Below are 23,132 nucleotides of genomic sequence, written 5' to 3'. Positions count from 1 at the left end.
AAAATGGCTCACTGGTTAAGAATGAATACAGGCCCCAGCATTTATGTGAGGTGGCTCACAACTACTTGTAACTCCAGCTCCAGGGAACCCAACTCTGGGCTCCTCAGGCACTGTGTTCATGTGCATATAACACATAATTTGGGCACACACATGCGCATGTACACACATACACAGAGAGAGAGAGACAGACAGACAGACAGACAGAGATGCCCAGACAGAAAGGGCTACACAGAGAAACCCTGTCTTAAAAACCAAAGAAAATCCTGAAAGATCACCTAAAGACAAAGAGAGTTTAATAAAGTTTGAGATTTTTTTTTTGGTTGTGCTTTTTAATGAATTTTATCTTTAGTTAGTTCAATATACTATGTATATGTTTAGCTATCAACTTGACTACATCTGGGTATGTTTAACTCTACTTTAAGGTATTGTACCTATATAATGTGAAGTTCTAGTCTTTGAATGCTGCTATTGCAAACCGGTTGAGGATAATTAAAAAATGCAAGTCAGACAAACAGATGATCATATTAGGAAGTAGTTTAGTTAATTACAGAAATATGTTTCCAAGGTTGAACAGATAGGAAATAGCTAGAAACAAGCAACATTTGCCTATTCAGATATACTACAGATAGATGAATGGTCTTTAAAAACCTCAGAGTTACAGAATATGGCATTTAAAGATGTTTTATTAATAAAAGGCCTATTTTGACAATGAGACAAGTCTGCTCCTGACTGCACCCCCATGCTACTTCAAAGAAAATGATAAGTATCAAAGAACCTCCATACGGAATTTGCCTCAAATATGTGGCAAGCTAGTCGCTTGGGCAAGAAACTGCCCTTGCTTCAACTACAGATAGAAATGTTGTCCAAACTGTACAAAACAAGATGCAGGGAAGTCAACTGCTAAGCTTTGCTAAAACAAGGTAGGCAGTCCTTCATATGCCCTGCTTCACAAAAAACGTCTGTCAGATATTGTAGCAGAATTCCCCCCCCCAATTAATTTAAATATTAATACAACAAGAAGCCTGTGATTGGACAGGGAAAAGGGAGGTGAAGCTAAGAGTTTCAGGGACAAGGACAGGAACAGAGAGAAGGGGAGGGAGGAGGGGAGAGGAGAGGGAAAGGGAGGGGAGAGGAGAAGGAAGATGGGGGAAGAGAGAGTTTTGACTTACTGGATTAAGGGGACTTATGACAACTAGTCACGGGGGGGAAGGTGGCTGAAAAAGTGCAAGCAGCTCTGAGGCAGGCGAACCACAGCTGGGAAGGCTAGCCAAGAGGCAGTGAGACCATGGGGACAGAGAGTAGCTGGGTGTAGTGCAAGTGGTACCATTTTTTTATTATTTCCCGCAACAAGATATTCTGGGCCAGAAGGCTAAAGACGATGCTCCAACGATACAGGGAAATTTTGGAGGACTGACCAGGCAGTCAGCTTTGTCATGTCTATACTTTTGGAAGCTGTTTGCCTGCACTCCCTACATACTCAGGTAATATGTATTCCTTCTCAGATCTCTGATAGAGTTGAAGACTAGATAGTTATAGTCCCACAATTAAGATTAAGTTGTTTAGGGTTTAGGAAAATGTTTTAAGTTCTAAGATGTTTTAGGTTGGTAATAAAAGTTGTGATTAAAAATTAATTTAGGTACAGAATTCTCAACTCACCAAGATAAGATAGATAATAGAATAGCTTCTCCAAGATTGGCATATACATATGGACTGCTCAATGTGAATGCAATCTTACCTGATAATTTTCATAATTGTTATTACTATTTACAGTTTATTATTGAAAGAGAAAGAGCCTTTTTTTGTACTAAAGGGGGACTAGAGAGAGAGAATCTCTTGTATTGAATAGAAGCATCCCCTATCAAGTAAAAGCTGATTGGCCAACAAGCTGAGGCAAGAGGAGGGAGGTGGGAGTTCTGACAGAGAGAGGAACTCTGGGTGCAGCAAGAATTTGCCCAAACTCTGAGAGAGATGGTTGCATAAAACTGAGGAAGAAGTAACTAGCCACATGGCATGATTTAGACTTGTTTAGAAAGGTAACTGATTTATGAACTAGCAGAAAAAGCTACTGGCTTAGGCATTTATTCATATATGAGAAGTCTCAGTCACTTTGGGTAACTTGGGCACAAGTGGAAAAGCCCATGGTTATAATAATTTTCACATCCCATTGAAAAGATTGATCATTTTTCTTTAACAATAACATGTTCTATTACATTTTTATGGCTATAAATACAACTGTTAGATCTCTTTAAGGCAACAAAGACAAGGAAACTGTTAAAACGAAAAAGGAAAGGAGCCCTTCAGAGAGTCTGGTCAACGCCTCTTACCAAGAGAAAACAAGAATTTCAGCACAACTACCAACTGCTATCATAGAAAAACATTCCTTTCATATACAGATACTTTATGTTAAAAGTATTTTTTCAAAATTGGCTTAAGACCTAAATATGTATGTCCTTGGATAGGGCCTCATTCCCCTCCCTCTGGGTGATGTTTGGGTTTTGCTAGGACAGAGTTGCAGGGCAATGCCTCCAGGACTAGCCTGAATATGGTTTTCCTAAACATGCTTTGAACACAGACAGACTAGAAGAATTATATACAAATCCTCGGGTTCTTCCCATTATCAGAAAAGGTGTGCACTGTGCAGGAGTAGGAGCTTTTTTTTTTTTCAAGATTTATTTATTTATTATATGTGAGTACACTGTAGCTGTCTTCAGACACTCCAGAAGAGGGCATCAGATCTCATGACAGATGTCGACGCTCTGAACCGCTGAGCCATCTCTCCAGCCCATGAGTAGGAGGATCTCTAACATGGTGTACAGTACTGCGTGTGTTGACTGCTTTTTATGTTTTGTTTAGTATATATGTGCTTTGTGAGAAGGATTAGATTTTGAGATGAGGTAATACTTAAGGAAGGTCTTTTTTTAAGACTCTTGTTAAAAATTCTGCAGTGAACTGACAAAATGGCTCAGTTGGTTAAAAAGCCAGATTCATGAGATGAAGATGCCTCAGAAGTTTAGAGGACTGGTGCTCTTCCAAAGGACCCAAGTTCAATTCTCAGCACCTACATGGCACCTTACAACTATCTATAACTCATCTAACACCACTTTGTGGACCCTCAAGGGTACCAGGCATACATGCTGTTCATGGCCATACATGCAGGCAAAACACCAATACATGTACTAAAATAAATTTTTTTTATTTTAAAGACTCTTTAAATGGCAGTGGGGGGGGGGGTCTATAATCCTGGAGGTCCTGTAGTGAAATGGGAGGTAGAAACAATAAGAGATCGTGCCTCAAAAAACAAGGCAGAAAGGACTAGAAAAATGATGGCTCAGCAGTTAAGACCACTTGCTATTCCTGACACAAGACAGGGGCTCAGTTCCCAGAGCTTACACAGTGGCTCACAACCATTTATAACAGTCCCAAGAATCTGATCCCCTTTTCTGACCTCCACTGACAAAAAGCCAGTGCACATACCTACATGCAAGTAAATCATTCATTCATGTAAAATCAAATTTAAACAAAAAACCAAAATGGAACAAGTAAACAAACTTAAAAATTAGTCATCTGATTTCCACACATGCCCACAGTCATACCAACAACAACAAAAGAATTTTAATAAAAAGAGAAACTTTTTCTTTTTTTTTTTTTCCCCCAAGACAGGGTTTCTGTGTGTAGCCTTGGAACTCAATCTGTAAACCAAGGTGACCTCAAAATTAGGGTCCTGGCTCTGCCTCCTGAGTCCTGGGATTAAAGGAATGAGTCACACACCACCATCCAGCAGAAAACTTACAGGAAAGTCTCTATTTTTTCTTTAATAACTTTTTTTTAAATTCTCCTTACCCTCACTTTTGAAAACTTTAAACATGAATTCTCAACAACCTAACTACATCTTTTCTGTTTGTAAATCATTTTCCAGTAGGGCTCGTATCACTTGAAATACAGTAGCAGCCTAACAAAATCCCACTCCCTAAAGTCTAGTGGCTGAAAACTTGAGTAACCAAAACTCCCAGACACCTGCCACCAGCTTAACAACTATATATAAAGAAAAACTGTTTTCAAATAGAAAAATAAAAATTAGATACAAATTGTATTCATGAAAAGGAAAACACTCTGCCAGAACAAATCTGCAGTACTTACCAGGAACATTTTTAAAAATCTCACTGAGATTGCTATAAAATATTAGCTATCAGCCAAATAATGCCATAAAGTCTGTTTAAATTTTTAAAATAGAAATTTTAATATAATATTTAGCATTCAGATTCCTGTATAAATAATATTTACTATGTCATTTAATGTGACTATAACATAAGGCCATAATAAAAGGTCGATGAAGTTTGATTTGTTCATCTTTTCTACAGACATTAAATTCAAATGATATCTTCCACTACACCACATTTCTAAAGCTGAGCCCAGTCTAGATCACTATGAAACAAAGGTCACCATACAAACGTGTAGGCACACAAGGATTTTTGCACTTTGGTGGTGGTTTGTTTTTGTATAGTTTGGATTTGGGTTTTTGAGTCCAGGAAAAGTCTCATATAGCGCATGATAGCCTAAAACTCACTGTGTAGCATAGGACGGCTTTGAATTCCTGATCCTTCTGCTTCCTAAATGCTGGCACTGCAGACCTATATCATGATGCCCGGCTGCCAAAAGTTTTTTGGTTTTTTTTTAAATATATCCCTTCCCTTTATTTTTTTAAAGATTTATTTTTATGTATATCAGTACACTGTAGCTGTTTCCAGACACACCAGAAGAGGGCATCAGATCTCTTTACAGATGGTTGTGAACCACCATGTGGTTGCTGGGAATTGAACTCAGGACCTTTGAAAGAGCAGTCTTAACCACTGAGCCATCTCTCCAGCCCCCAAAGCTTTATTTTTAACATTTATTTTAAAATCTCTGTATGTATATTTGTGAGCACCTTCATGGCAAAGCACTTTTAAAGGGAAAAAACATGGTCCCCAAAGAAAAAAGCCCCTTGTATTTTCTGTTTTTTACATATGCCCTCAATTGCATCCCAAAGATTCAGCAGTTTTTACAATGAAAAGTTAAGAATTCAAAAGCGGGGCTGGAGAGATGGCTCAGCAGTTAAGAGCACTGACTGCTCTTCTGAAGGTCCTGAGTTCAAATTCCAAAAAAACTACATGGTGGCTTACCACCATCCTTAATACATCTGACACCCACTCCTGGTGTGTCCCAAGACAGCTACAGTGTACTTACATATAAAAAATAATAAATAAATCTTAAAAAAAAAAAAGAATTCAAAAGAAAAAAAAAAAACCTCAGAAAACTCAAGCAGTTCGTGGGTGGTGGCTAGGTCACTGTGTATTCTATTAGTTCTTGAAGCTGTAAACTCTGAATGGAATAACCAAATTCAAATTAGTTGTGGGCCCATCAACATGTTGAATAGATAGGGAAAGGAAAAAACAAAACAACAACAACAAACCTCTGACCTTTTGTGGATCTACATAAGTCTCTAACATGGATAGTAAGCCATTCCAACTTTCTACCACACAGATGTCTTTGCAGACCAAAAAAAAAAAAAAAAAAAAAAAGCCTAGGAGTTTGCAAGAAGCTAACAAGATAAGCATTCACTTAGAAGCTAACCGTCTTCTTTAGCAGTAGAAACAAAAAGCACATGGATACATTCAAAGATATTTGGAAGACACTGGCCAGTTACTGCAGCAGTATTCCAGTTGATATTGAAAACTCAACTGTTTGGCTAGGGTTCTAATACAAAACAGTGGCTTTAATTAAAGGACTTTACAAAAAACTGCAGCTGACACAACTTTTATTTATATTTTGTTCTTGCTTTTACTGTTAAGTTTTTAATGAAGTGATAAGCCAGGTGTGCATCCTACATACAGGGCCAGCAGAAAAAAATGGAAACAGGCAACCTTGCAACGGACGTAGGAGGTTGGGGGAACCCTCCAGAACACACCAGAGACCTGGGAGATGAGAGGCTCACAGAACTCAGGAGGAGGGACCTTAGATGAAATGCCCCACAGTAGGAAGAGGGAACTTATAGAGCCCACCTCTAACAGGAAGACAGGGCATCAAATGAGGAAGGGGGGTTGCCATGCCACAGTCAAAAATCTGACCCATAATTGTTCCTGTCTGAAAGAACTGCAGGGATGGACATGTAGAAGAGCCTGAGGAAAAGAAGGTCCAGCAACAGGCCCAAAGTGGAATCCAGCTCAAGGGGAGGCCCCAAGGCCTGACACTATTACAGAGGCTATGGAGCTCTGACCTATCATGACTGTCCTCCGAAAGACCTAACAAGCAGCTGAAAGAATCAGATGCAGATATTTGCACCCAACCAATGGACAGAAGCTGCTGACCCCTGTGGTTGAATTAGGGAAAGGCTGGAAGAAGGAGGAGGAGGACCAGCATCTCAATTAACCTGGACCTTCAAGATCTCTCAAACACTGGACCACCAACCAGGCAGCATACACCAGCTTATATGAGGCCCCCAACACATATACAGCAGTGGAATGCCAGGTCTGGGTTCAGTCAAAGAAGATGCACCTAACCCTCAGGAGACTGGAGGCCCCTAGGAGTTTAGAGGTCTGGTTGGTTGGGGGTTGGGGACATCCTCCTGGAAACAGGGGTGTGGGGAGGACATATGGGATGTAGAACAGTTGGAGTGAGGGGTGGGGGGGAGATAAAATCTGGAGTGTAAAAATTAGATAAATAAAAGACAAAAAAAGAAAAGAAAGCCAGGTGTGGTGGCGCATGCCTTTAATCCCAGCACTTGGGAGGCAGAGGCAGGTGGATTTCTGAGTTCGAGGCCAGCCCCTGATCTACAGAGTAAGTTCCAGGACAGCCAGAGCTATACAGAGAAACCCTGTCTCAAAAAACAAACAAACAAACAAAGAAAATATTAGTAAACTAAAAAAAAAAAAAACTGTCATTTTAAAGGTAGTTAAAGCAGTATACCCATATTATGAATTCACTAGACTTTTAAAAAAATCAATTTTCATTCAATTGTCTTTGCAAATTCTAAGCTTAACAAAATTAATTCATCTGACACCTTTAACTCTTAACTTGTTCAAAAATTCATAATTTCTTCCTTCAAACCTACTCTCTACAAATCTGTATCCCAAAATGGGAAATGATATAATAATATAACGACTATAAACATAAAGACCCCCAGAAACCACAATCCTAACACACCAAAAACTGCTCAGTTAAAAATGTCCTCCTGAAGCCGGGCAGTGGTGTGGTGGCGCATGCCTTTAATCCCAGCACTCGGGAGACAGAGGCAGGCGGATTTCTGAGTTCGAGGCCAGCCTGGTCTACAGAGTGAGTTCCAGGACAGCCAGGGCTATATAGAGAAATCCTGTCTTGGGGGGGGGGGGGAGTCCTTCTGACCACAAAGACCAAAGGTCATAGTCTTAAGACCCTGTAGATACTGGAACCCTACACCAGTACAGCATCAGGACCAAAATGACATCTCCAAGGATACCTGCTATCCTTCAATAGTTAATACTGCCCTTTCACGTTCTAAAGGGTCCTGCTTCAGACAAGATCCATTGGTTGAGTTAGAAGTCAGGCCAGAGGTTGCCTTAGGGAAAGGGCAGGTGTTTACTCAATTAGAGGAATCCCTTGGTGGGGGGAGGGCTGGAAATGCTCTGTTCTGTATCTTAATGTGTATATGGCCATCAAGACTTATGCATATGTAAAACAAGGCCGAACTGTCCTTTCCCGATTTCATTGTTAAACTGTGAAAGGTGTAACTTCTTAAATATATTGAAATGCCTTCTTTAAAAGTCTGTGTTCAAATAAAGTCCACAGAATTATTCTGGATTTAGCTAACAAGATGTTTTTTCCAATCTATTTTTAAAAAGACACATATTGTGAGTGATTTTATGTAGATAGAACCTTTCAAAACTTTTTTAAAATCTCATTTTAAGAAGTCTCCAAATTTTAGAACCCAAAGCATGGTGATCTACTTATCCCACTTTTGCAAATAATAAGGAAGATAAAAAAAAACAAAAACAAAAAACAAAAAACTACACTGGGTAAGACACCTACCCAAAGATAAAGTGGCTCGCCAATGGTAACTGAGTAATAACCTTATAACACAACTGGCTCCTTCTCTCAGGTCCCTCTAGTTCCAACTGGCTGTTCCTGACACTGCAAACAAATCTGAACTCTGACTCTACCTGTGGCCTAAGAGAGTTCATTTGCTGCGAGTTAACAGGCCCCAATGTGTACTTACGAAAACACGTTCCTCCTCCTCCACCCCATCTAGACAGCTGACACAACAGTTACACGCTCAAAGCATTCATTTTGCTTCAGATGAAATAAAGTATGACATCTTAAAAATCGCGGTTCAGGAGAGGCCATACGCAGATAATGACTAATTCCATGTTACTTCCTTCAGATCTTTTTGATGAATACAGCAATCACAAGACACACACCACTTGGGGCCAGTAACTGCTGTGAGTGACCCGCGGGGAAGAGCGCCCACCAAGTTAAAAAAAAAAAAAAAGCCCTACAGGACGCGTCCCACCCCACTGCACCGCAAGCTCTAAAGATGACCTGGCTTTGACAGCTTAGTTTGAGACCCCACGCGAACAGCTGGCATCTCGGGGGGGAAACTTAACACGACGTCTATCCTTTCCGCGGGAATTTATCCCGAGTCTCACAAGGCTTTTCTGCTCCGCAAAGAGCAGGCCTTGCTTCCCAGGACACAGGGCTCGCCCCTCCAGCGTCTTTACAGCGAACAAAACAAGACTTGGGAACAGAAAACGAAACGGTCACGGACCTGCCGAGCGGCCTCAGGACGCTCCCCAGATCCGCGCAGGGGGTCGGGCGGCGGTGCCTCCCCAGGCGAAGCGCCTGAGAGGCCGGAGCCACCGGTTGCGGTGGAGGCTCAGACTCGGCCACCGCGCTTGCTGTCGCCGCCGCCGCTGCTGCTGCTGCCGCTGCCGCCGCCGCCTAGGCCCTGAGAAGTTGAGCGGCCGCGCGGGCTGCGGGTTCGCGCCCCGCCCGGAGCGAGCCCGGGGGGGCGGGTCCGCGGGGGCTCGGCGGGAGGCCGCTCGATGGGGGCAGGGGACCGGAGCCTGCAAGTTGGGAGCCCGCTACCGCCACCCGGCCACTTTGGCCTCTCGCGCCCAGCTGGGCTGACGCGCGCCGCTCGCCCGTTCTCCCTCTCTCTCTCTCTCTCCCGGCGCCGCCGGCCTCCGCCGCGTCCGCGAGGTGCCCGGGCGCGTCCCCGCAGCCCCCGCCGGCCGACGCGCCGAGCCTCGGGACCGCGCCAGGCCGCGCGCGCGGGCGCCGCGTCCCCCCACCCACTCCAGTCGTCCCCCCCGCCCAACGCGCCGCCGCCGCCCGTTGGCGCCTCAGATCGCGCGCTCGCTGCCCGCTGGCTCCCGGCGCTTCCCGCTGGCAAAGTTGCTGGGCCTCTTTGGGAGGGCGCCGCACCACCCCTCAGGCCGCCGCGCGGGAAGGCCCAGCCGGCCGCCCCGCTTTTTTTACCTGACGGGAGTTTTCGCGCGCGCGCTTGCTCGCTCTCCCCGCTCGCTCGCACGCCCGCCCGCTCGCTCGGTTTTCTTTCTTTCCTTCTTGGCGCTCGCCCGCGCGGGGCGCCTTTTCCGCTCGCGCTGCTCGCGCCCTCCTTCCTGCTGAGCCCGGCAGAGCGGGGCGGCCGGCAGCTCTCCCCGCCCCCCTGCACCCGCGCTCCGGCGGAGGCGGCGGCGGCGGCGCTCCGCGCTCCGACTCATTCCAATATGGCACGGACGCAAGGCGCATGCGCCCGCGGCCCCCCCACTCCCTCCCCCAGCTCCGCGGTCCTCCCTCCCGGCAACCCGCGCCCCTCGCTTCGCGCGCGTGGCACTCCCGACCCGGCCTCCCCAAGCCCACCGGCTCGCGGAGCTGGAGCTGCACGGGAGACGACGCGTCCGCGGGCCCGGGTCCATAACCCGCCGCTTTGCTCGCGTCCCCCTGTCCGCACCTCGCCGAAAGACACCCGCGAGGCCGTGGCGCTGGGCGTCGCGGCGTGAGCCTCTGATCCCCGACGGCGCCATGGACGGAGAACGGCTTGGAGACGGCGTCCTCGGGCTCCGGAGGCGCGTCCTGGCCTTGCTTGGGATTCTGGAAAGAAAGACCTCACCTCGGGCTTCTGGACAGAGCGGCTCGGGACCCCGCGAAGTCCCTGATCCATCCGTCCCTGGCGAAGCGCGCCACTGTAGCCCGCACGTGACCACCTCGAGCAAGATGGTATTAGCAGAGAGGCAGCAGTTCTGCAGGTCCCCAAGGGGCGCATACCGTGGCCGAGGGAGCTGCGCCCGCCCGCCGGACCACGTCGGGAATCCTACACGTTCTTTGAGATCTAGCAGGGCACTCTAGTGCTCGTCTACCGAGTCCGACTCGAACGCCTCTACGTACCTCATGTCCAGGCTCAGTAAATGAGTTGTCCTGCCGCAAAGGGGCACAGGTTGACCTAAGAGCTTCAGGAGAAGCTCAAAAATGCTGTGAATCAGCCTCGAATCGGAAGGTGCCCACAGGCAGTTACGTTCGGCTACTCAACCCTTCTTCAGCGAGCACAGGTGTCAATAGGAAGCACACCCACCTGCTCCAGAAAGTTCCCTCAGAAGAAAATCCCAGCGCCTGTGGGATCCCGGAGTGCCAATGAGACCAGACTCTCCAGCCTAAGATGGCCTCAGTCAGGGGCTCCTACTCAAGGAAGACTCCTTTCTTTTAGAGAAGAGGAGGCGAGACACACACACACACACACACACACACACACACACACACACACACACACACGAAGGTCTTGGGATGCTCCCATTAGCATCTTTCTCATGTTTTTGGGCAACCTTGGGAAATATGCACATTACAAACGCCAGATGATTTTTTTCTTTTTGTAAGTGTAAGCACCATTGAAAAGACAAAGTAACAAGAAAAAAAAATAAAGAAGAATATAAAAGGATATTCAATTATTGCTACACAATTTGAGCTCCCACCCACCCCCTCCCAACACCCCCCCCGCCCCGGCCAAAAACAAAAAACAAACAAACAAACAAACAAAAAAACCCTTCTTCATAGATACATGCTTGCAAGCACACATTTTCATTTATTTGCTACTATGACTAACATTTTTTGTTTGCATGGTCGTTTTTAAGGTATATAGTTCCTGCTTGTGTATTTTATTACATTGCAGTTGTCTGCTAACACATCCATGCGGTCCACAGATGAGCTGAGTTTCTAGGAATGGGAAAGTTTTTAGGTAGAAAGCTGTGAATGGCCCTCTCTTGCCCCAGTTCTTTCACCAGCAAGGAAGAGTGTAAGGAATTGAATGCACATTCCTAAACACTGAGGGACAACTTTTCTCCCCTACATTGAATGATGCCTAGTTTAAGGTGACCTTATTTGGCACTTCTTGGATGACTAAACATTCAAAATTTCCCCATTTGCTATCTGTATTTCCCCTTCTGTACATAACCTGTTGTTCATATCTATTGTCTCGAGTTGAATCTCTTCTAACTTAAAAAAAAAAAGTTTTTTTTTTCTTTTAAGGATCTTTCACTTTTGTTATTGAAGGGAATGTTGCCCCTGTCTGATGTTCTTTTTTGCTTTAGTTTACAGTTCATCTGTCATTCTAGTCCTCTGGGTGTTGGTTGTTTGTTTACTTGTTTTTGTTTTTGTTTTCATTGTTGAATGCCAACAAAGTGAGCTTTCATGCACCTGTCTACTGGTATAATTTCTTTGCATATTTTATTATTCTAAGATCATCTATCCAATCTTAGTTTTGCTCTGTTTTGGAGTAAATAGATAAAAATGTAGATCTAATTTCCTTCCTCTATTACAATGGTTATTGTTTATGCAGTCACCATTTATTAAATAATTTCCCCTTGTTTTTTGCTTAGCAAAACCTACATTTTTTGCTAAACTTTTGCTTTTGGATTGTGTATTTCAGAATCATCCAGTTCCTCCCATAGACCTTGATTTCAGCAAATACTGTATAGTTATAACTACTGGTTCTTTGAAATAGTTTTTACATCTGACAAGGGTCAATTTCGACCATGAGAACATTTTTTTTAAAGATTTATTTATTTATTATATGTAAGTACACTGTAGCTGTCTTCTGACACTCCAGAAGAGGGAGTCAGATCTTGTTATGGATGGTTGTGAGCCACCATGTGGTTGCTGGGATTTGAACTCAGGACCTTCGGAAGAGCAGTCAGTGTTCTTAACCGCTGAGTCATCTCTCCAGTCCAAGAACATTTTTTAAAATAGGGTTTACATGCCCATACATGCCCTTATAATTATAGAAGGATTAAGAGCATTGGTTTCAGGGCTGGAAAGATGGCCCAACGATTACCAGTACATATTGCCCTTGCAAGAGACCCAAGTTCAATTCCCAGTGCCTACATGGAGTCCCAAGTTCAATTCCCAGTGCCTACATGGAGTTCACCTCAGACTGTACTTGGGCTTCAGGGGATACAGTGCCTCAGACACCAGCACTCACATGTTCATGCCCACACACAGGCACATAATTAAAAATAAATAAAGCCCTTTAATTCCAGCATTTGGGAGTCAGAGGCAGGCAGATCTCTGGTCTACAAAGTGATTTCAGGACAGCAAGACTACACTGTAAAACCCAGTCTCAAAAAAAAAAAAAAAAAAAAAAAGTCTAAAAAGAACAAAGAACATGGGCTTTGAGAGTAAACAAGGCTCAACAATGAGCAGCCCTGTGACCTAAGTTACTGCCTAGTCAGGCCTGACAGTTTGGGTTTATAAATGGGGATCAGAGTAATACCACCTCACAAGTTCAATGGCTGGCACATAGTAAATGCTTAATGTGAGTTACTGTTGTTAATCATGTCTTCTGTTCCAAAGAAGTAAATTATGGAAAGTTGCAGTGAACCCATTTCTTTGTACAATAGCACTTATAATGATGGTAATAATAATAATAATTGTAGCCAAAGGTGGCTGTACGAGTAGTAGTAGTAAGGTTGGAGCTGGAAGTGGAGGTGTATGGCCAGTGGAGGTGATTTTCCAGCACCTGGAGGTCCCAGAAGGAAAGTTATGAGTATCAGGTCAGCCAGGCCTACATAACAGAACTCTATCTTTAAAAAAACAAAGATGTGAGCCAAGAATGGTGGTGTAGGCCTTTAATCCTAGCAATCAGAAGGCAGAGGCAGGCAGACCTCCATTCATTAAAGCCATCCTGGTCTATTTAGCAAGTTTCAGAACAGCCAGTGCTAGCTACATGGGAAGACCCTGTCTCTTCACACACGCCCCCACATAGGGTTGCAGCTGACACTGGAGTTGCATTAATAGAGGAACTGGTTTTGACAGATAAAATATAACATTTCATTTTTCAGCCACCACCTATGCTGTCTTTCAATTTATTCAAATACAAACTTTCAGAAGCCAACTCTCTTGTTGCCTCCAGTATTTCTCCACTGCTCACCTCATGACCCCTAATGAAGAAGGGCAAGGAGGCGCAAGGAACTGTTCAAACTACCATTTGAACACCTGTCTTTGGTTGTGCATGCTTGTGTGTGCGTGTGTGTGTGCCTGTGTGTGTGTGTCCCTTCCAGAGTCCCTCTGGATGGGCCTTGCTTGCATTCCCTACAACAAACTAGGAGCTTTCAAGCCATCCTCAATGAGAGACTGAGCTAGGCCACAAGGGCTGCCAGTTCCTGGACTCTTTTAAAACGTTTTATATGTATATATGGGGGGGGGGTGAGTGTGTGCCTCAGCACCTATATAGAGGTCAGAGGATGACTGAAGGAGTTGCTCTCTCCTGCAACCGTATAGATTTTGTATATATGGGGGGGTGAGTGTGTGCCTCAGCACCTATATAGAGGTCAGAGGATGACTGAAGGAGTTGCTCTCTCCTGCAACAGTATAGATTTTGAGGACTGAATCAGATCATCAGGCTCATGGCCCCTTTACTCACTGAACTGCCTCACCAGCCCCAGCTCCTCAACCTTAGAAGAGGCACATGGAGACAGGGTAACTTATGGCCGCCTGCTTTAGGGTCTTGATACCCTCCCCATAAAGGTTCTCCAAGGCAGGGCGGTGGTGGCACATGCCTTTAATCCCAGCACTTGGGAGGCAGAGGCAGGCGGATTTCTGAGTTCGAGGCCAGCCTGGTCTGCAGAGTGAGTTCCAGGACAGCCAGGCCTACACAGAGAACCCTGTCTCAAAAAAAAAAAAAAAAAAAAAAAAAAAGGTTCTCCAAGGTTTCCCGAAGCGCTTTGTATACTTCCAAGAGCTTTACTTCAAGGTGCTGTTGAGACTGGCCCCACCTGCCTTCCACTGTGTCCCACTCACCGACTTGATCCGCTTGATCCCCAGAGGCAGTGGTGCTGCACCTGCACCAATCTCCTTTCCCTTCCCTGAGTAGGCCTCAGCCCTTCCTACCACAGGACACTGGCACCCTCTCCATCCTGCCTCCTATACCCACCTCCACATAGCTACGACCATCTCATTGCTCTAGTATCTCTTTAATGAAGTAATTTCCTTAGGCCTCTGCCTACTCATCCTTGTGTGTGATCCAGGCCTCCCCACTTCCCTCCCTCCCTCTCTTCTTCCGTCTCTGCTCATTCCATTGTCAGTTTATGCCCGCACTGTCATTGCCTCTCTCCATTTCTCCAACTCCTGACAAAGACAAGAGTCACGCTGAGAACAGAGACATGTTTGACTCACCACTGAGCCTGATTCCCTGAGAGGCGAGGGTAGATAAGATAGCTGGTATGCTAAATGGTGGCTCTTAAGAGCAGAGGCTGGAGCTGGGCAGTGGTGGCACATGCCTTTAATCCCAGCACTTGAGAGGCAGAGGCAGGCAGATCTCCAAGTTTGAGGCCAGCCTGGTCTACAGAGTGAGTTCCAGGACAGCCAGAGAAACTCTGTCTGGAAAATCCGGAGAGATAGAGAAGCAGAAACTGATGTACCCCTAAGGATCCTTGACAACCTCCAGCTTGGTCTCCATTCCTCACTGGCTCCGTGTGTGGTGACCTGCAATAAATACCATGCCCTCAATGACCAAGGGGTCTTGACCTCTTCCCATCTTATGCAAACCTCTCTTCCCAAAGTCGAGTCTACTCATAGGCGATAGATATCAAGTTGGAGCCTTGTATCAAGTGAGAATGTGAAGTCTAGGCCCTAGGAACCAAAAGCATCCTGATCCATCAGATCTTTTCCAACAGGAGATCCCTCAAGCCTGCTACGATATCCTGTCAACAGCCAAAGGTTTACCACTGGAGTTGACCAATCAACTCCCTATAATCACCCCTAGGAGAGGCAGGTCACATAGTGACTCCCCACGGCCGGCCACAGGTGATTAGTAGGCAGATCATATAGTGATGTCCTGTGGCCAATCACACGCGGCCAATAGCAGGTGATTGCTACCAAAAAGTCTTGCTAGTGCTCAGGTGGCTTGGATGGCCCTGCTGCCCTGGAAGTCACAGGCCATTGCTAAGTGACCTCTAATGCCTACCCTGCTCCATATCCTTGACTTGGCACCTGCATCCGTGCTTCTACCCCCACTTTCTGCATCACGTGAATGGAAAGGCAATAGGCTTGGAGATGGAGAGCTCTGTGGCAAACACAGACTTAGTCAGATTTTCTCAGACCTTCGGTGGATCTCTCCTTGTGGGAGCTCAGTTTCCTCAACTCCATAGCCAGGGATGAAACCTCCTACCTTGCCAAACCCTGAGGATCCAAGAACAAAATGTTTATAATCACTCTGCAAACTATAAATCACAACGGAATTAAACCATTGTCTTGAGGGACAGAGGACATAGGTCAGTGGTAGATCTTCTCAAAGCTCTGAGTTCCATTTCAGCACTACATCTGTATTATGGAGGAGAGGAAGAGAAAGGAAGAGGAAAGAAGAGAGAGGGGAGGGGGAAAGGAAAGGGGGAAGATGGAGGGGAAGGGGGACATTAGGTGAAAGGGGAAAATGGCTGGCCCTTCTTTCTTGTCTTCCTTGTCTTGCTCTATCCCCAATCAATTGCCTTGGCCCGGGCATAGGCTCTCAGAGTCTGTTTTCCATCCTTGAGCACCACCAGCCCAGGGAGCCCCCACGTTGTACCACAGCCCCCTCTCTTTTTGTATTACGGAGGAGTGAGAATAATTCATATACACACGACTCATTTTCACTCTTTTATTTCTGAGACAGGATGTCGTGTAGCACACACTGGCCTCAAGCTCTTGGTAAAACTAACTAAATAAGGTGTCCCAGTTGCAGCTCAGTTTGGAAACTCACAAGTACTTGAGTTTCATACCCAGGACCCATATAAAAAGCCAGGGGCAGTGGTATGCATTTGTGATCGCAGTACTAGAGATATGGAGACAAAGGATCGCTGGGCCTAGCCCACGTGGTGAGTTCTAAGCTAGTGAGAGAATGTCTTTTTTAAAAAGCCAGTAAGAGGGCTCAGAGGTTAAAGATGCTAGCTGTAAACCCCAGAATCCACATGAAAGTGGAAAGAGAAAACCCGACATAATCGTCTTCGATCACTACACATACACGGTAGTATGTGCATCCCTTGTGTGTCATGTCCCCCCACAATAATAAGTAAGTACATTTATCAATTAATTAAATTAAACATGAAACCAGGCAGATGTTGGGGGGAGGAACACCAGATGTTGGCCTCTGGACTCTGTACACATGTGCTTTTGCTTACATGTGCATGTGCACACATATTCATCTATGTATACCCCTTCACACATACACACACAAAGTGAGTTTATTTTTTTTTGTGAATATTATCTAGATTAAATAGCATGAGAAATGTGTATAGTGACTGCTATAGATGACACAGACTGGCAGCCCTTATGCCAGATGTGGCTCCTATGGTGCTCTGCGAGACCAGCACAATCACCACACACTCTCTTTCATTTTCCAGGCATAATTTATAAGCAGCAAAGCACATACACACACTGCTTTCTTTAGTGCAGACAGAGGAACATCCCCTGTAAATCACCACCACGACCAATGTTGTGGCAGCATGTGACCAGCGTAGTGGCATGTGCCTATACTCTCAGCTACTTGGGAAGCTCAGACAAAAGAATGTCTGTGTCCCAGGCCAACCTGAGAAATTCAGCAAGACCCTGATTCAAAATTTTCTTTCTTAATTTAAAAGATGGGGGATGTGAGCCCAACATGGGGACAACACACCTTTAATTCCAGCACTCAGGAGGCAGAGGCAGGTGGATCTGGCCAGCCTGGTCTACAATGAGTTCCAGGTCAGCCAGAGGTACACAGAGAAACTATGTCTCCAAAAAACAAAACAACAACAACAACAGATGTGGGTGTGGTTTCATGTTGGGGTGCTTGCCTAGTATAGATAAAGCCCCCATTCCCTACAAGGAAACATCAGAGAAGAAAGGATAAAAGGAACATGATGATGGATGGAGGGCGATGCTGTTTTCCATACATGTCTTGACCATTGCACTCAGAAGCTCACCCTAACCATGGTTACCTGCTTAAGACACACACAAGATCAAACCAGTCAAAATTCCAGCATGGGTGGTAGAAGAGTTCACAAGGCCCCACCCCAACTTAGGAGTAATTGGCAGTGTAGGACTGCCGAGGGAATGTCCTTTTTCTTTGGGGTTGTGGTTCCTGGTGAGCTGTTCGTGCTCCAGTGGATGGTCTGACACTCTCGTGCACATGAGCAGCACTAACTGGATTCCGTGGGTTATCTAAAATTAAGAAATTGTAGCTGGGTGGTGGTGGTACTCATCTTTAGTACCACTTGGGAGGCAAAGACAGGGAATCTCAGAGAGTTCAAGGCCAGCCTGGTCTACAGAGGGAGTTCCAGGACAGCCATGGCTACACAGAAAAACTGTCTGAAAAGCAAACAAATAAGAAAGCATAAAGTTGGGGCTGGAGAGATGGCTCAGTGGTTAAGAGCACTAACTGCTCTTCCAGAAGTCCTGAGTTCAATTCCCAGCACCACATGGTTGCTAGCTAGACTATCTGAATCAGCAAGCTTTGATTCAAAATATAGCAAGGGGTAATCAAGGAAGACACCTGATGCCTACTTCTGGCCTACACATTGCATACGTGCACACATTCACAATGCACACACAGGTGAATATGCATTTATAGATGTACAACACGCACACCACACACACACACACACACACACACACACACACACACACACACTTGTGCATCCCACACCCAGACTCATACAGGAATATTCAGAACAGTTTAGTTCATTAAAATCCAACATAGACAACAGACTAGATCAACAATAGGTGGGTCACCTATTCTGTCGGCTATGGTTATCAGAGATGATACAGATGAACACCTGCCTCACTAGGCAAAAAGGATGAACCAAAATAATGCAGTGTTGCTCAGAGAAGGCAGAGACTGAAGAGTGAATAAAATCCTGGGACAGCAAAACTGGCCTTTGTGAGAAGAGACCATATGGTGGGTACTTCTGGGGCAAAGGACACAGACAGTGAAAAGGCCCAAAGGAATTGGCCAGAGTAGCAGAGCCTGCAGGGGCCAATGGTTATATGGCATGCGTTGCCAGTCACCCCATCATCCGAAAATTTAAAAAGCCTCCAGGGCATGCTCTCAGAGGAGCCTCTTGGGTCCCACAGTAGTACCCTGGGGCTGCCCCCTCTCACCCTTTAGGAGTCTGGATGGGAACTGTACCTCCAGGTGTAGTGTTCGGACACCAGAATGTGTTAGCCAGTGAATGAGGTCATAAACATGCAAATAGCGGGTTACAGAGATCTGGGAGGCTTTTCTCACCGCCAGCGTGCCAGTGTCTTTGATGGCGCTCATAAATACACCTCCTATTAGAGCTGTAGCAGATCACAGCCAGAGGAACCAACTGACCTCCCGGCCACAAGTGAGGGATGAGAGTCACCACAACACTGACAGATGATAGGATTCTCTTTCTTTCTTTCTTCTTTTCTTCCTTCCTTCCTTCCTTCCTTCCTTCCTTTCTTTCTTTCTTTCTTTCTTTCTTTCTTTCTTTCTTTCTTTCTTTCTTCTTTCTTATTGAGCCATGTATCCCAGGCTGGCCTTGAATTCTCTATGTAGCTAAGAATGACTTTAAACTCCTGTTCCTCCAGCCTTTGTCAACTAAGTACTGAGATCATAGGCATGCATGACCAGGAGCCGTCTTCTATGTACTGGCTGGTTTTGTGTCAACTTTCACAGAGAAAGGAGCTTCAGTTGGGGAAGTGCCTCCATGAGATCCAACTGTAAGGCATTTTCTCAATTAGTGATCAAGGAGGGAGGGCCCATTGTGGGTGGTGCCATCTCTGGGCTGGTAGTCTTGGGTTCTATAAGAAAGCAAGCTGAGCAAGCCAGGGGAAGCAAACCAGTAGGTAACCTCCCTCCATGGTCTCTGCATCAGCTCCTGCTTCCTGACCTGCTTGAGTTCCAGTCCTGACTTCCTTGGTGATGAACAGCAGTATGGAAGTGTAAGCTGAAAAAACCCTTTCCTCCCCACCTTGCTTCTTGGTAATGTTTGTGCAGGAATAGAAACCCTGACCAAGACAGTCCTGGAGATCAAACCTGGGACTTAGGCATGCTAGACAAATACTCTACTGACTTCGTTACATGCCTAGTTCTAAGCTTGGGCTTTCTGAGGTCTTGGAAATCCATGCCTGGGGTAGGGCACGATTGCCGGCTGGAGCCAACCTTGCTCAGGGCACTTAGCTCAATACTATTTTGTGTGGCACATGGGAACAGGAGGTAGACCTTAGCAGACCTTAACATTGGCGCCCCATTTCCCCCCATTGTGTCCTCTCGGTTTACTTTTTCCTTCCTTCAAGCACTGTCGAACTTCAGATTCCCTACAGACCTGCTGCTTTCTGAGCACTGACTCTGCAGGACAGTCATACATACATTGTGCTGTCGTGGTATTCCACACATGAAACCACCACACACACAGCAACCTGCATGAACACACAGATGTACACAGTACACATACACATGGGCACACATGTGAATAAGAGCTACCATAATAGTCTTTATTTTTTGGCTCCTGATAAATATTTGGCTTTTCTAATTAAGAATTTCTTATAAACCAGGCGGTAGAGGGACACGCCTTTAATCCCAACACTCTGGAGGCAGAAGCAGGTGGATCTCTGAGTTCGAAGCCAGCTGGGTCTACAGAGTGAGCTCCAGGACAGCCAGGGCTACACAGAGAAACCCTGTCTCAAAAAAACCAGAGTGAGACAGAGACACAGAGAGACAGAGACACAGAAAGACAGAGACACAGAGAGAGACAGAGGGAGAGGGAGAATTGGCTTATGAGCTGAGCATGGTGGCACACCCCTGTAATTCCAGCATCCAGGAGGTTGAGGTAGGCAAATCTTTGTTTTTCTGAGGCCAGCTTGGTATAGATAGTAAGTTACAGGACAACCAAAGCTACACAGTGAGACCTGTCACCCAAGATGCAGGGACCCCAAAGACTACCAAGGGGGCAGTTCCAGTGCAAATACATAAAGGTCTTTCTTATGAGCTCCCTAGCAAGGCCTCATGGACATCATTGCAATGGGTCAGAAGTGAGAGTCTAGAGGTGCAGGATATTTATTGTAGTTACAGAAAGCTTAGGGAATTTCCACATAGGTCAGCAAGTTAATATTTTAAAAACCGCATTTCTGGCGTAGTCTACAGGACCCAAACACGGGGGCAAAACTACCTGATACACAGGCTGGCTAGGTTATCTATTTGCTGCAGGATGTCTCAGGTTATCTATACGTACCTTGACCCTGCTGTTGTAGCCTGACTGGCTGTTGCTGGCGTGGGGGTGGGGGGATGGGGGGCAGGGGCAGTTGCCATAGGATGTTTGCTTAAGTGGACTTTGTGGTTTTCCTCCTGGAATTGGAGTTTAGCCCCTGGAGCTTCAAAAACAGAGTTGGTTGAGCTTTGCATATACTATGTTGTTTTAGATGTTATGTCCTCCAGTGGCCTCTTAATTCTCATCATACACCTGGGGTAGGCAGTATCTTGCCCATAAATGACAGAATAGAGACTTAAAAGCCACCCACCTGTGATCCACCCACCCACTGAGCCCTGGGCAGTCTCCATTGCGACCTCAAGAGCTACAGCAAACAGAAAGCCTGTCCATCCCCCTCCCGTACCCCACCCCACCCTCCACCCCCGCATGCCTCTCTGGTCACATTCTCCCAGGTAAGTCCTTCTGTGATCACCATAAAGTGAGCTCAAGACCTCCCAATAGGCTATGTCAGTCTTCAGTTGTTTGTCCTTTATTTTCCTGGAGGCCTTCCTTGGTGGCTACTAGACAGGAAGTCCAGGGAATTCTGTGAATGGGCAGGAGGACGCTGGGAGAATTAATACAATTGCAAAAGATTGAACGATGTGGCCTTGGCGGTGGTGGCGCATGCCTTTAATCCCAGCACTTGGGAGGCAGAGGCAGGCGGATTTCTGAGTTCGAGGCCAGCCTGGTCTACAAAGTGAATTCCAGGACAGCCAGGGCTATACAGAGAAACCCTGTCTTGAAAAACAAAAGCAAAAAAAAAAAAAAAAAAAAAAAAAAATTGAACGATATGCTACTGTTTGTCAGGAGCACTTTTTAATATTTTACATATTTATTTTGAGACAGGGTCTCAAATGTACCTCTGGCTACTTTAGAACTTGCTATGTAGACCAAATTGACCTCAAATTCACAGAGATCTACCGGCCTCTGCCGCCCAAGTACTGGTATTAAAGGTATAGACCACCACACCTGGCTAGAAGTATATTTTTAAAAACTTCTAAGTGGGCCAGGTATTGTATATATGCCTTCAATACCAACACTGGGGAAACAAAGGCAGAACTCTTGAGTTCTAGGCCAGCCAAGGTTACATAGTGAGGGCCTGCCTCAGAATTACAAAACCAAACCAAACCAAACCAAACAAACAATAATAACAAAACCTTGTAATTAATAGAAAAAGTCACATTAAAAGGCATCATTTTGAGAAAATGTCACATCACCATGAGAGGTGCAAGAAGTCCCACACAGGTTCTTTAGAGTATGATGTGGTAAGTGCCACACAGCTCAGCAATTCTACCCCCGCCCCAGTACCTCAGTAGACAGTGTCAGGGAGAGACCTGCATGGGGTGGGGCCGGGGGCAGGAGAGGCTGGAGGGGCGGGAAGGAGCAATGTCCACAGCCAGTCTGTAACAGCACTCCATTGGAAAGAGCATAGATGTCCAGAAACAGGGACCAGACTAACTGTGCCCATTGTCCAGATGCGGAAGTGATATGTCAATTATAAGGAGTGAAGAGGAGGGGAAAGGAAATGGATTGTTTAGGGGAGCTGTGTCTACGGAGAAAGAGCATACTCCATGAGGCATGCAAGAGTTCCGTAGACTTCTGGAAACACTCTAGCTCTGAGATATGAGGTTGGAAGCCAGTCCCCCTCACCTCTCCACCCACCTAACCATGCTCAGCAGGAAGAAAGGAGAAAATAAGTTCTGAACATCGAAGCTTAAAGGGATCTTTTCATTTTTAGATAGTGTCTCGATCTAGTCCAGCTAGCTTAGAACTCATTACGTGGATCAGGCTACCCCTGAATTTGCAACAATCTTCTTGCTGAAGCTTCCTGAGTCCTGGGATTGCTGGCAAGAATCGTCATGCTTGACAGACTGTGTTTGTTTTTTATTTCTTTCTTTCATTCATTTGTGTGTGCAGAGGTCAGAGGACAACTACAGGAGCTATTTCTTTCCTCTCCCACGAGGATCCTATGATCAACTCAGGCTGCCCTCGAAGCTCAGTGGCAAGTGTGGTTATTGCTAATTATCTTGCTGGCCAGAGGTTTAATGGTTTTGTTGTTGTTGTTGTCTCTCCCCCAAACCCCCCACATCACCCCCTGCCCCAGATAGAGTTTCTCTGTGTAGCTCTGGCTATCCTGGAACTCCCTCTGTAGACCAGGCTGGCCTCTGCCTCCCAAGTGCTGGGATTAAAGGCTACCACCTGAGGTTTAAGGAATTAATTTTGAATAGCAAAATGAACGGACAGAGATAGAAAGTCAGGGGTCTCATGATGTCACTGGCTTTGCTGCCCTGGAGGGGGGGGGTCTTCTGCAGAGGGGGCATGACCTCAGGAAGATAAATTAAACTTCTTTCACCTAATATTTAATAAACCGTTTATATGCCCTTTTGTATTTCTTAATTCCTTTCATTA

At 45.7% G+C, this 23,132-nt stretch overlaps 1 protein-coding gene across 9 annotated transcripts in view; it reads right to left on the bottom strand.

Moving 5' to 3' along the window:
* Positions 1-10,516, bottom strand: part of Sfmbt1 (Scm-like with four mbt domains 1) — a 107,873-nt gene extending 97,357 nt beyond the window's left edge. For 2 of the 9 annotated variants that reach the window (XM_006519288.3, XM_006519287.3), the window contains exon 1: positions 8,777-9,245. The gene's annotated coding sequence lies outside the window, so the exon portion shown is untranslated. Of the gene's footprint in view, positions 1-8,776; positions 9,246-9,489; positions 9,751-9,964; positions 10,201-10,398 lie in introns of those variants that run through there. The other 7 variants (NM_019460.2, XM_011245121.3, XM_030247889.1 and 4 more) reach the window with 7 other exon arrangements.
* Positions 10,517-23,132: the final 12,616 nt, after the last annotated feature.

The sequence above is a fragment of the Mus musculus genome, chromosome 14 (assembly GCF_000001635.26).
Source record: "Mus musculus strain C57BL/6J chromosome 14, GRCm38.p6 C57BL/6J".
NCBI lineage: Eukaryota > Metazoa > Chordata > Mammalia > Rodentia > Muridae > Mus > Mus musculus.
Note: the sequence above shows the minus strand (reverse complement) of the source record. Positions and strands in the feature narration are given on the sequence as shown.